General features: G+C 43.9%; 1 long non-coding RNA gene across 1 annotated transcript in view; it reads right to left on the bottom strand.

Moving 5' to 3' along the window:
• Window positions 1-8,017: 8,017 nt before the first annotated feature.
• Window positions 8,018-10,891, bottom strand: part of LOC121673707 — a 34,487-nt gene continuing 31,613 nt past the window's right edge. Inside the window, exon 3 of the long non-coding RNA XR_006019289.1 lies at window positions 8,018-8,395. This is a non-coding gene — a long non-coding RNA (uncharacterized LOC121673707). The remainder of the gene's footprint in view (window positions 8,396-10,891) is intronic.

Below are 10,891 nucleotides of genomic sequence, written 5' to 3'. Positions count from 1 at the left end.
CCCCGGAGAAGTTCTGCCCTGAGCGAAACTCGCCGAAAATCCCCAAAGGCGCTGGTTTGGCACCTATACATTGTTTTGTTTGTGGTTGTTCTTTGGGGTTTGTTCTTTTCCCAGCGGTTGGGGTTGAGGGAAAACACTCGGGAATGCTTGTGTGGCACACTGGAAGGCGGCCGCATTTGGCCCGCACAAGATAAACGCAAAGTGCGAAGTAACGTGTAAAATGCCATCAGCCTTGCCTGAAGCCATCAAGACATTTTTTTGGAGGATTCCCCCCTCTCTCCGTGCGAGGCAACAGGAGGCGAATTTGTGGCGGGAGACCTCCTTTCTCGCACGGTATTCAGGGACCCGGCTCTGCCGCGCCGGAGCCCCAGAGGCGCAGGTGAGTCAGTGCCGTGAGACGCCACACCACACCCGAGTTTCTGGGTAAGCTCTGCCCTATTCCTGACCCAGCCGTTTCTTCATTAGGACAGTACATTTGAAGTTATGGACAGTAAAATCTTGGAAGGAATTTCTCCATCCATTGCTTCGGCCTCTGCTAATTTTGCATGCTGCTGCAGACAGGAAAGGATCGTAGAAGGGACTAAGAGATCGAAAATCAGTGTTCATCCAGAGCCGGAGCGGGCTCTGCAGAGCACATCCCGGTGTGCCGCACACTCCTGCCCTGGTTGGCACAAGCAGCAATGCTTCTCCCAGAGGACATCATTCCACTGTGGAAAAATCAATGTATTTATTTTTTCATCCTGCTTACAGCACCTGCTCATTCCTGTGCTTAAGTCTTGGTCCAGCAAGTCACACTGAGGTCACCTACGCTCCACTGCTTAAAGTTTGAAATCTTTATCACACCAGGAGCTGTTGCTGGAGCAGCTCTTTCCTAGGTGCCAGGACTACTGTCCCTGAAAAAATGTCTGGTTTTCCTTTCATTTAAACAAACGCAAATCAGGAGCAGCTCAATTACAATCAGCTTGGGAATGCTGATAGAAGTCACGTTTGGAAGGTGAACCACACCCATTTGTCAAGCATTCATTGTTTCCCCCCCAGGTCTGGCATCTTCAGGGCTTTCCTTAGAGTGGTGAGGTTTAAAAGATGCTCCTGCTGAGCGCTGCTCCAAGCTCCAGGGAAACCTTACTCCCGGTAATTGGAGGGTGGAGGGTAACACCTTTGTTTCAAGTGAGCTGTAGCTCACCTAAACCAGCTGTGCACAGGCAAATACTGTGTGACTGATCTGTCTGGACAGTGTTGCCAGGACTTCTGCTCCCCACTTCCCTCCATCCCAACCAATCTGAATTTTTCTACTCATTTCCCAACCTTGTTTTGAAACCTAGACTTGCTACTTGCCCTCCCACGCCCCTTTTCATTAACTTTTCATCAAACCCCTTCTTGTTCACCTTTTCCACTAAACTTCTCTGTTCTGGTGTGGCAGCCATGCCCAAGAGTCACTCCATCCTCCCTGCTCCATCTACTCAACTTAAGATCCCTCTGTTAACTTCTGTTGCTGTATTTCCAGTGGCACTAATTAAACAATAGGTTATGGAGAGGGACAAGCTCCAAAAACATATCTTTAAATGTCACAGACGTCAGGTAGAAATGGCAGGACATGTGGTGGGATGCTTCTTTATCAAGGTTGCAAAAAACTCCAGAGGACACCTTTTTCTTTTCCTAGAATGCTGGATGAGGCTAAAGATAACCTTGAAAAGAAGAGTCTGACAAAGAAAGCAAACTGGGAACTGCAAAGAGACTCATGTCTTCTTTTGGGAATCTTCGAATTGTGCTTGGAAACAGCATTGAGCCACCCCGCAGGAAACTGTCAGAAAGGTTTGAGGTCAGTGTAAGTAGGAAAAAGGCAAGTAGGCAGCTTCTTTCTACATCAGAAATACCCCAGGCTCAACCAGCTGTTTTTAAATGTGGCAGAAAATCCACTGATTCAAAATGCCTTTTTTTTTTTTTTTTGTCTCAGAATAGGTAAGTAAAAACAGTTTCAATTTTAAGGAATTAATTAATTGTTAAAACATTAAAAAGAAAAAAAAAGTCTAAGCTAAATGTAACAACATGCCTGATGGATGATCAGAGGATTCCTAGTTCTTCTTTCCTCCTGTCTTGCAAATTGTATTTCTTTAAGGGAAGAAACTAGCTTTCCTTTCCTGAAAGGAAAAAGGTAAAAAGGGAATGAGCACATTGCTATACTAACGTAATCACAATTCCTTCCTCTTCTGCTTCACCATTTCTTTTCTACTGAAATTTGAAGCACCTGCTCAGGGTGATTCGCCTCTTTTCTGGTATTTCTGCAAAAGGTACAATACCCCAAATCCAGCTGGCAGTGGGCAAGCACCAAACTCCCACAGCAAGTGGAGACAGCACACACTATGAAGTTCAGCTGCATGTAGTGAAGAGCTGACCCTTGGAATCTAAACCTACAGGAGAGGGTTATTTTACTTCAGGGACTATTAAACATTTCAGAACTGGTTCTGATTCACAGCACAGAGCTTTAAATGTATCTTCCGTGATTTATGAATTGAAGAATCATCACTCCCAGGGCTCCTAGAAGAGGAGGGAGACATAGACCAGCATAAACAGGTCAGGCACTGAATCCAATCCAGTAGCCTGAGTCATTGGAATATCCAAGCTGCTGAACAGATTCACATTTCCTTTGCTTTCAGTGCTGTGTGTAACAAGGTGAGTCAGGTTCCCTGGGACCACCCAGGGCACCCAACAAGACTCACCCGCATAGGTCTAAAAATACAGTAAGCAGAACTGAGTCATGGGATACCCTTGGCAAGGCTCAGAGCTATTTTCTACCCCAGGTGCACACAGAAGACTTCCCATTCTAAAAACCATCACCAAGATGACCACAAGCTTTGGTTATAAACAATGGGATTTGTACATACAAACTCCAAATTAGCAATGTTTGATTTCCAATGACCTACAGGTATTGCTGTAACAACAGCTCAAGTAGGAAACAGACGCCAGAGACATTTGAAGGATGTTAAATGGTGGAAAAACAGGTAGAGTTTTCCCCTTAGAGTCCAAAGAATCTGCACCAAAGAACGTGACAGAAGAGGCTTTTCTGCTACGACGCATGAGACCCTTAATAAATCTTTCTCCATGAGTGAAGTACACCTGTTGTCAGAAACTGCAGTGGGACAGCAGGGGAGCTCATACTGCAACTTTCTTCTCCTCAGCAGGGAGGACTATAAGGTCAATTTTTAGTTTTACTGGCTCCAAAAACGCTACCCCAGAACTGTGGGGGGCGTTTGTCGGAAGTCTGCAGGAAGCAAAGCAGCCTCTTGGAGCCCACCATCCTGCTCACCATAAAGGTGGAATCTGAGTTTGAAAGTTGCTGAGGGGATGGCATCAGATCTGCATTTCTGCATCACCTTCAGACAGTAGCCTTCAGAAAGCAGGAAATACCTCTGCTCATGGCAGCAGCTGATAATACCAGAAAAAATACTTCAGTGGCAAAAAATAGGTGGGGGGAGGGAATAAATTGCCATTTCTTTCCTAAAAATAAAAAATTGCAGTTTCTTTCCTTCCCTGTTTTGGGGGGTTTTGCTTCTTACCCCATTACAAATTTGAAAAAGCACTTTGGAAGACAGGAAATCAATAAAGACTTGACAAAAGTTGCTGCTTTTGTTATAAAAATTGATGGAAAGTATTGATGAAACCTCAGACCCAAAGTACTCGCTGGATTCTAATTTGGCACCGATGAGAATTCTTTATTCTCTGTTGTGTTGGGCAAGTTAAGTCTGGACAACTAGACCTGGAGGTTATGGATCTGCTGCCCCTTAGTTCCTCTGGCAGTACAAAGCAAAGGGATGCAGAACTTATGGGAGGCAACAGCATTCAGCTGAGTCAAATGCACAGGAATTAGGAAGAATTAAAGCTCCCACTGTATGGAGCACCTGGGATGCACTCAGGATGGCTCAATGCATGGATAATGGCTAAGCCTTTCCCTTTTACACTTCTCATTCAACATGGCCCTGTGCCACATTCCTGGGACCCCAGCCAACTTCTGCTCAAGTATGGCATGATTAATTTTTTTGTCGTGGTGCTCATCCCTAATCTGCTGGTGCTTTGTAGGCACCACTGAGTATCTTCTGCATTTTACCTCATCATACCGGGATCAGACCGGAAACTGGGGCACAGGGAGATTAAGGTCAAAATGGTCAGGGAAATCAGAGTGTCCAACTTGAGACATCCAGGATCCTTTAGCAGAGGAGTCACAGTTCAGCAGAAGTTTATGCATTCAGTATCTGGAGGCTTCAGTTACAGCTGTGAGAGCAAAGCACTTCTCCAGATCATAGCCTGGCCATTCCCCATGAACTTATGAAAAATATAGGAAGAAGAGGCAGTGGGAGACACTAGGTTTGAATGACTTGCACAGCTTCATGGAAGATCCCTGTTTAACAGGAGGTTTAACAATAACAGCTGTTGCTTGCTTTTAACATGACCCTTCTTATAGCCCTCACCTTGTTGTTTCATAGCTTTCATTTTCTCTAGCGAGCACACCAAAGATATTACAAGCCAAAGTTGCACACGAGTCAGAAGAAGTCAGTGGGAGAGGTTTATACGCACACATATATGAAATATTGTGGGGAGTGTGACTGAAGACTGTGTTGCAGTGCACAGATATAAGGGCAGAAGCAATCCAACCATTATATGGCCATTGCCTCCCTTCGGAGTGCTTAGAAACCCAATTTTTCTTTTCCACAGCCTTTTCTTAAGCCCGAATCAGACACTTGGGAAAAGGGCCTTTAAAACATTATCATTTTATTAATGTTGTTTTTCATATTCCTTCATCTGCAAGGTCTGTGCTTCAGTATCATGAGTCCAGCTGTGCAGTCACAGGGAGCCATTAAAGCTTCTGAAATGACCTAAAATAACACCTTGAATTGAAGAGCATCAAAACTTTCAAAGTCCATTATCACAGCATCAGGCAGGTGCTGAAAGGTCCAAACCAAAACTCGTGTGTACTTTCTCCTTGGAAGAAGGGAAATCCCTCCTTTTCAAGGGTACAGAGCTCATCATTCTAACTCTGAAGGGAAATCATGACACACGCTGCAGCACATTTGTGGGTAGGGAAGCATACAGGGATAAAAGTGGAAGTTTTAATGTCTTTGAAACTTTCAGGAGAGAAGAAGTGGAAATCTCAAACTCCTACTTGGAAAGGAGAGGAGGAGAGTCCTCTGATTTAACCTAAAACCCCAGTGTGATCAGTACCACAGGATGGCAGCTTACAGATGCCCAGGAAGCAATGCTTGGGACAAGGGTAAATCACAGTCAGATGTGAAGAGTAATTGTTTGTATTGGACTCGTGTCCTTCTCTTCTTGCTGTTGTTTTTGGGTTTGTTTTTTATTTTTAAAGGGGAAAATATTTTTACTCAGATCAGGTAATACCTGAAATAACAATCATGTGAAGATGGGATGAGAGGGCTTCAACATTATACTCTTCAGCTTATTTTTGCCAATAGCTGAATCATCACAGAAAACATTCAGAATAGAAAACAATCCACTGGTTTATCTCAGAAGAAGCATTTTGCATTTAAAGTAGTGTCCATCTAAGAACACATCACAGAAGCACGTTCTGCTTCTCTTGGCCTGTTTGACTAATCCTAGATTTTTACCCCAACATCATCCTTGCAGGCATGCTCTGAGGAAATCCATGACAGAGGCAAGGACTGCATAGGGTCACAGGTCATTCCTGGGTACAGTTTGCAATACACTTAAAAAGCCCTGCTCTTGACTCCAGGGTTCCATATTTGGGGGAGTCCTTGGACTACTTGAACCAGCAATAAATCCTTGACACCAGAGGGGCAGGAAACTCAGAAATAAATGCTATCCTGGTAGCAGAAAGGGGTATTTTTTCAGGCAAGAGTGGATAATAGTCTTGATTAAGTCTGATAGAAGCCCCAAGCAGCATGATATCCCCCCTTGCACCCCAAAGGTTGCAATCCCAGCAGAGGGGAACTGGGGGAGCTTGAAAGAACAGTGGCAAATAACCCCCACTCTTCTTCTGGAGCCATGGCCACTCATGGGAGATGAGATCAAGCACCCTGCTGGAGAATGGAGCCATTTTCTGCATCAGAGCTGGTTTTCAGGCTTCCTGCAGACTCCAAGACACAAACTGCTTCATAGGCTGTGATCTCACCACATTTCTAAGCTTTTTGGAAGAATCCCAAGCAAAGAAACTTTTCTTTGCTGAAGAGGGGCAGGCTGAGAGTCTCTGGTCCTATGACTCAAGGATCTGAGGCTCTAGTTCTGATCACAGCTCTTTTTTTTGGATGAATATTTTTGTCCTTCTACAGGTGGTAGCACACACTCGTGGGAAGCAGACAGGAACACAGCACTGGCAGGAGCAGGGTCAGACCAGTCAGTCATCACTGGTGCCTGTGACAAAGTGAGACACTTCATTTTCCTTCCCAGAGGCGGTACAGGTTATTCCCACAGGTGACACCTTTTCTGGACCCTTCTCCACATAAGAACCATGCCAGTTTTGGAGTCTCTTCTGAAATCAGTAGGACCTACAGAAAAAACCTTCCCTGGAACTAAAAGTCCACCATGTTCACCACATTTTATGTTACAGGGATACCTCTCAGAGCCTGAGGACTAAGCCTCAAGTGTACTAGAAAACCACAAGACTTTCTGGCAGCTGAAGGATGGACATAAGTGGGTGACATTAACTTCTCCTGGAACTTAAAAACCCAAACACCAGAAAATGGCATTAAACACAACCTTTGCGTCTAATGCAGGCAATCTAAGTGTTTTATATGTTTGGGGGAAAATATTATAATAACAGTGATGCTGTTAAGAACAAGTTGTTGGGGGTTTTTTGCAATTTTAAACTTATTTATATACACTCATTATAAAAATTATCTTTGAGAACGAAATTACTTGCATCAGACCTTAGCTCAACTGCAATTTTTTTTTTTTTTTTTTTTTAGAAATTGTCATTAGAACTCAGCATGGGGCTAATTTTGAGTTTAAACATACTTGTTAGAACTTGTGCTACTGGAAAGCCAGAAAGTTTAGCTGTCCAGGTTTAGGATGAGTGCTGGCTGGCTGGCTGCTTTTTCATTTTGAGATTAATTCTGTGTGAGTTTTCATATTGATTTTCACAGGAGCAGAAAGAAGTCCTTAAATTGGTATGTTTATAATAGTGACTCCTCAGAGAAGTTTAAAAAACTTAGCATGGAATTGCCTCTTTTTAGTGCAGTTAATCTCAACCTATCACCTCACCAGCAATGTTTTCTCACATTAAGTTTTATTAGGATTTGCTGCTGGCTCTGCAGAAAAACACAACATAGAAGCAGAATCTGCTGACACACAGACCTTTCATAACAAGTGACACAGATGCTACTCCAGCACTTCTTTGGAAAGCAGTAACATCTTACATGACTAATTGATTAGCATGGAAAAGGTGTCCCTCATTTGCTGTTCTGTTGGACACACAGAGTAACACAACTCCTCACTAACACAAACTGGCCCAGCAGGTGCAATCCTGTTTAAAATGCTGTTCAGCCTGAGTTATGTGTTGAAGGACACTAAATTCTGCATCATGGGAAGGAAGGATGTGCCAGGGTATTGACCAAGCAACTTTCAAAAAAAACCAACCAATCTTTCTAGGTGATCCAGTTCCTTCCCTTGTGTTTACAAACATGCCAGGTAAGCAATGTAAGATAAAACACACTTTTCTGTTTACAGTGGGTCACCATCCTGAACCCTACAGACCTTGTACAGCCTGCAGCACCTTTGGACTGTGGGAAAAGTCTTAGCTTGAGGTGTCCCTCTGAGTCAAACCACTGATTAATTGGATCCAACCGCCCCCCAACAACTTCTTACTGGATAAAAATTAACCAAGCTCATCTTGCTTTGTTGGGTTTTTTGGGTTTTTTTAATGACAGGGGTTTGGAGGGCTCAGGGGAAAGGAGTTAGTGTGTGCCACTGAGCCATTAAAATCTCCCTTCTCTGACAGGGGGGGACCGAGAGTTGCTCGGACTATCACAGGCAAAAACTCTGCAACTGCTGGAGGTTGATCATTACTTTATTTCAAAATTGTAACTGTTACTTTACTTTGGGAGCAGTTATTAGGTGGTGCAAAACCCATTTTACCCTAAGTCAGGCAATTAAATCAACTTCCTGAAACTTAGAGCATCTGAACATTTGGGACAATAATTTGACATTGTTTTATGAAAGCAGTTCTCAGCTGTATCGCATAATTATTTGACACCGAATTCCTTAATCTATTTCCATGTTTCCAAATGCAGCTCAAGTTAACTACAGATTGTAGAAATCACTTCACCTAAAACAGTTTTCCAGCTGCTGGGCTGTGACAGGAGTGCAGAGCAGGATACAGCTTTCCACTTCGTGTGTGAAGAGAAAAAAGTTGCTCCTACAGGCAGCGCTGTGAATACAAAATGTAAATATAAAAGGAATGTGTATATGAATAGTGCCATGTACAGGAGTATGAGTGGTTGCAGCCATAATAATTATCTCTGTAATAAATATTACTTTCTTTTCCAAAGACCACAATTTGGGCTTGTACTGCAGCTCCTCACTGAAGTCCTTTGCATTCAGTAATCAAATAATTCAGGGCAACGATTTCTCCATAATGAAGGGCAGCAGTTGGCTCTGCACTGCTGAATCTCATTTCCATCAGAAAGATATAATTACAGCCTTACATTAATTTCTGGTTAGAAAACTGGGAATTATCAACACAAACAAATTGATACCAGAAACACTCATTTTTTAAAGTGCTTTTTGAGCTGCAAATTATGCAAAAATCATTTGATCGTTAATTACATCAATCTCACTTATCTTTGTCTCAGAATAGACACAGGCTAGACCTAAAGAAAAGCAGACTTATACAGTTACTAAATCTTCTGGAAAAAAAACCCAACTGAATCCTGCATCTTTTACAGGGTATGAGATTCACATCCTGCTGTTTTCAATCAAACTACTCAGAGATTTTTCTCTGGTAGGAATAGAAATACACATTTAATAAGCATAAACCTAATGCCCCCTGTTGGTTATATACAGCTTAAACCCTCGCCTGTGCACATAGGGACTCCTCATCTCCTACTGCTGACTAAAGCATCCCACAGAACATTTAAGGTTTTACATGGGCACAGAGATTACGCTCCAGAATCACCTGAATTAATTTCTCTCCTCCCTCACAGGCACAGAGCCACATTCTGGTACATAAGATGCTTCTGTGCCTATAAAGCCAGCCCATACCACCAGAGTGCTCTGCAATATCCTGTCCTCAATCAATGCACACGGAAATTGCAGAATAATGGAATCATGGAATCATTGGGGTCAAAAAACACCTCTAGGATCACTGAGCCCAGCAATTAACCAGCACTACCAAGCCCACCACAAAACCATGTCCCCAAATGCCACATTTACACATCTTTTAAATCCCTCCAGGGATGGTGACTCTACCACTGCCCTGGGCAGCCTGTGCCATTGCTTGACATCCCTTCACTGAAGAAATTTTTCCTATTATCCAATCTAAACTTCCCCTGTCTCTCCTCGATGCTGTTTCCTCTTCTCCTGTCACTTGTTACCTGGGAGAAGAGACCAACCCCCACCTGGATACAGCCTCCTTTCAGGGAGTTGCAGAGAACAGCAAGGTCCCCCTGAGCCTCCTGTTCTCCAGACTGAACAGCCAGCAGTCATACAGCCTGGGGCCTTTGTGTTACCTGTTGGAATAAGCCAAAATGTTAACTGTGGGTCAGATGTTTAAAACCAAACCTACTTGGGATTTTCAGCTTTTCCACAGCACATTTTGCTAGTTTCTGAGGAGACCTCCAAACTGAAAACTAACAGCATCTCCAGCTAGGTGTGTATTCTGTAGCCAGTTTAACCTAAATTTGTAATTGCCCTTTATTGAGAAAAGCCATAAGAAAAATTGAACAAGAATATACAAAATTAAGTGAAGGGTTTTTTTACCAAAATTTCTTTGACTAATAGCACGTTTTCTATTGAGTGAATGTTGAGCACAGTGGTTCACCTGGCTCTGCACAGAAGATGTGGAGAGACTCCTGCTACCTGTAGTCTCAGGAGCAGTAAGAGCCAATATCTTCAGAGGCAGGAATCCCTTCTGTGAGTGACAGGAGGCTGCTTGTACCCCTCTCTGTACCTTTGCCTTTCAGCAAGGACCACTGCCAGCCACAGCTGAACACTCCCTGTGCCTCCTACCTGGCAGACACTTCCCCAGAGGAGATGCTGGACCAGTCCTCCATAGCTAGCTGAGCACCTTGTCCCTCAGAAAATAACCACTCAGTAGGGAATCATAGAACCATTTCAGCTGGAAAAAACCTTTAAGGTTGTGGAAGCAACAAATAGCTGAGACCTATGCAGCAGAGCAAAATGCAAAGATCATTCTCTTGTCCTGACCTAGAAAGAGCATCAGAATTGGAGTCACACAGTGGGAATTACCATCCTCTCACATTTTACTGCAAATGCCACCATTAAAGTTGTTACATTTGTGAGGATTCCTGTGCCATCCCTTCTTGTGTGAGCCTGTGATGTGACAGGCTCCGGGGGGTCATCAGAGAAAGGAAGCCCAGGGCTGGGTATCTGCAATGCCAGCCTCCTCCTAGGGCCACACAGATGGAGAAATTGCTCAGAGCCTAAGGGACTGTCAGTGTTACAGAATCACAGAACGGTTTGGGCTGGAAGGGGCATTAAAGATCACCTATTCCCAATCCCCTGCCATGGGCAGGGACACCTTCCACCAGGCCCAGTTGCTCCAAGCCCCATCCAGCATGGCCTTGGGCACCCCTGGCATGGGGCAGCCACAGCTTCTCTGGGCAACCTGTGCCAGGGCCTCAGCAGCCTCACAGTCCAGAAATTCTTCCTAACATCTAACCTAAGCCTGCCCTCTCTCAGTTTG

This window comes from Corvus kubaryi, unplaced genomic scaffold, assembly GCF_017639235.1.
Source record: "Corvus kubaryi isolate FWS band 111438036 unplaced genomic scaffold, C.kubaryi_AGA036_p1.0 66, whole genome shotgun sequence".
NCBI classification, from domain to species: domain Eukaryota; kingdom Metazoa; phylum Chordata; class Aves; order Passeriformes; family Corvidae; genus Corvus; species Corvus kubaryi.
Note: the sequence above shows the minus strand (reverse complement) of the source record. Positions and strands in the feature narration are given on the sequence as shown.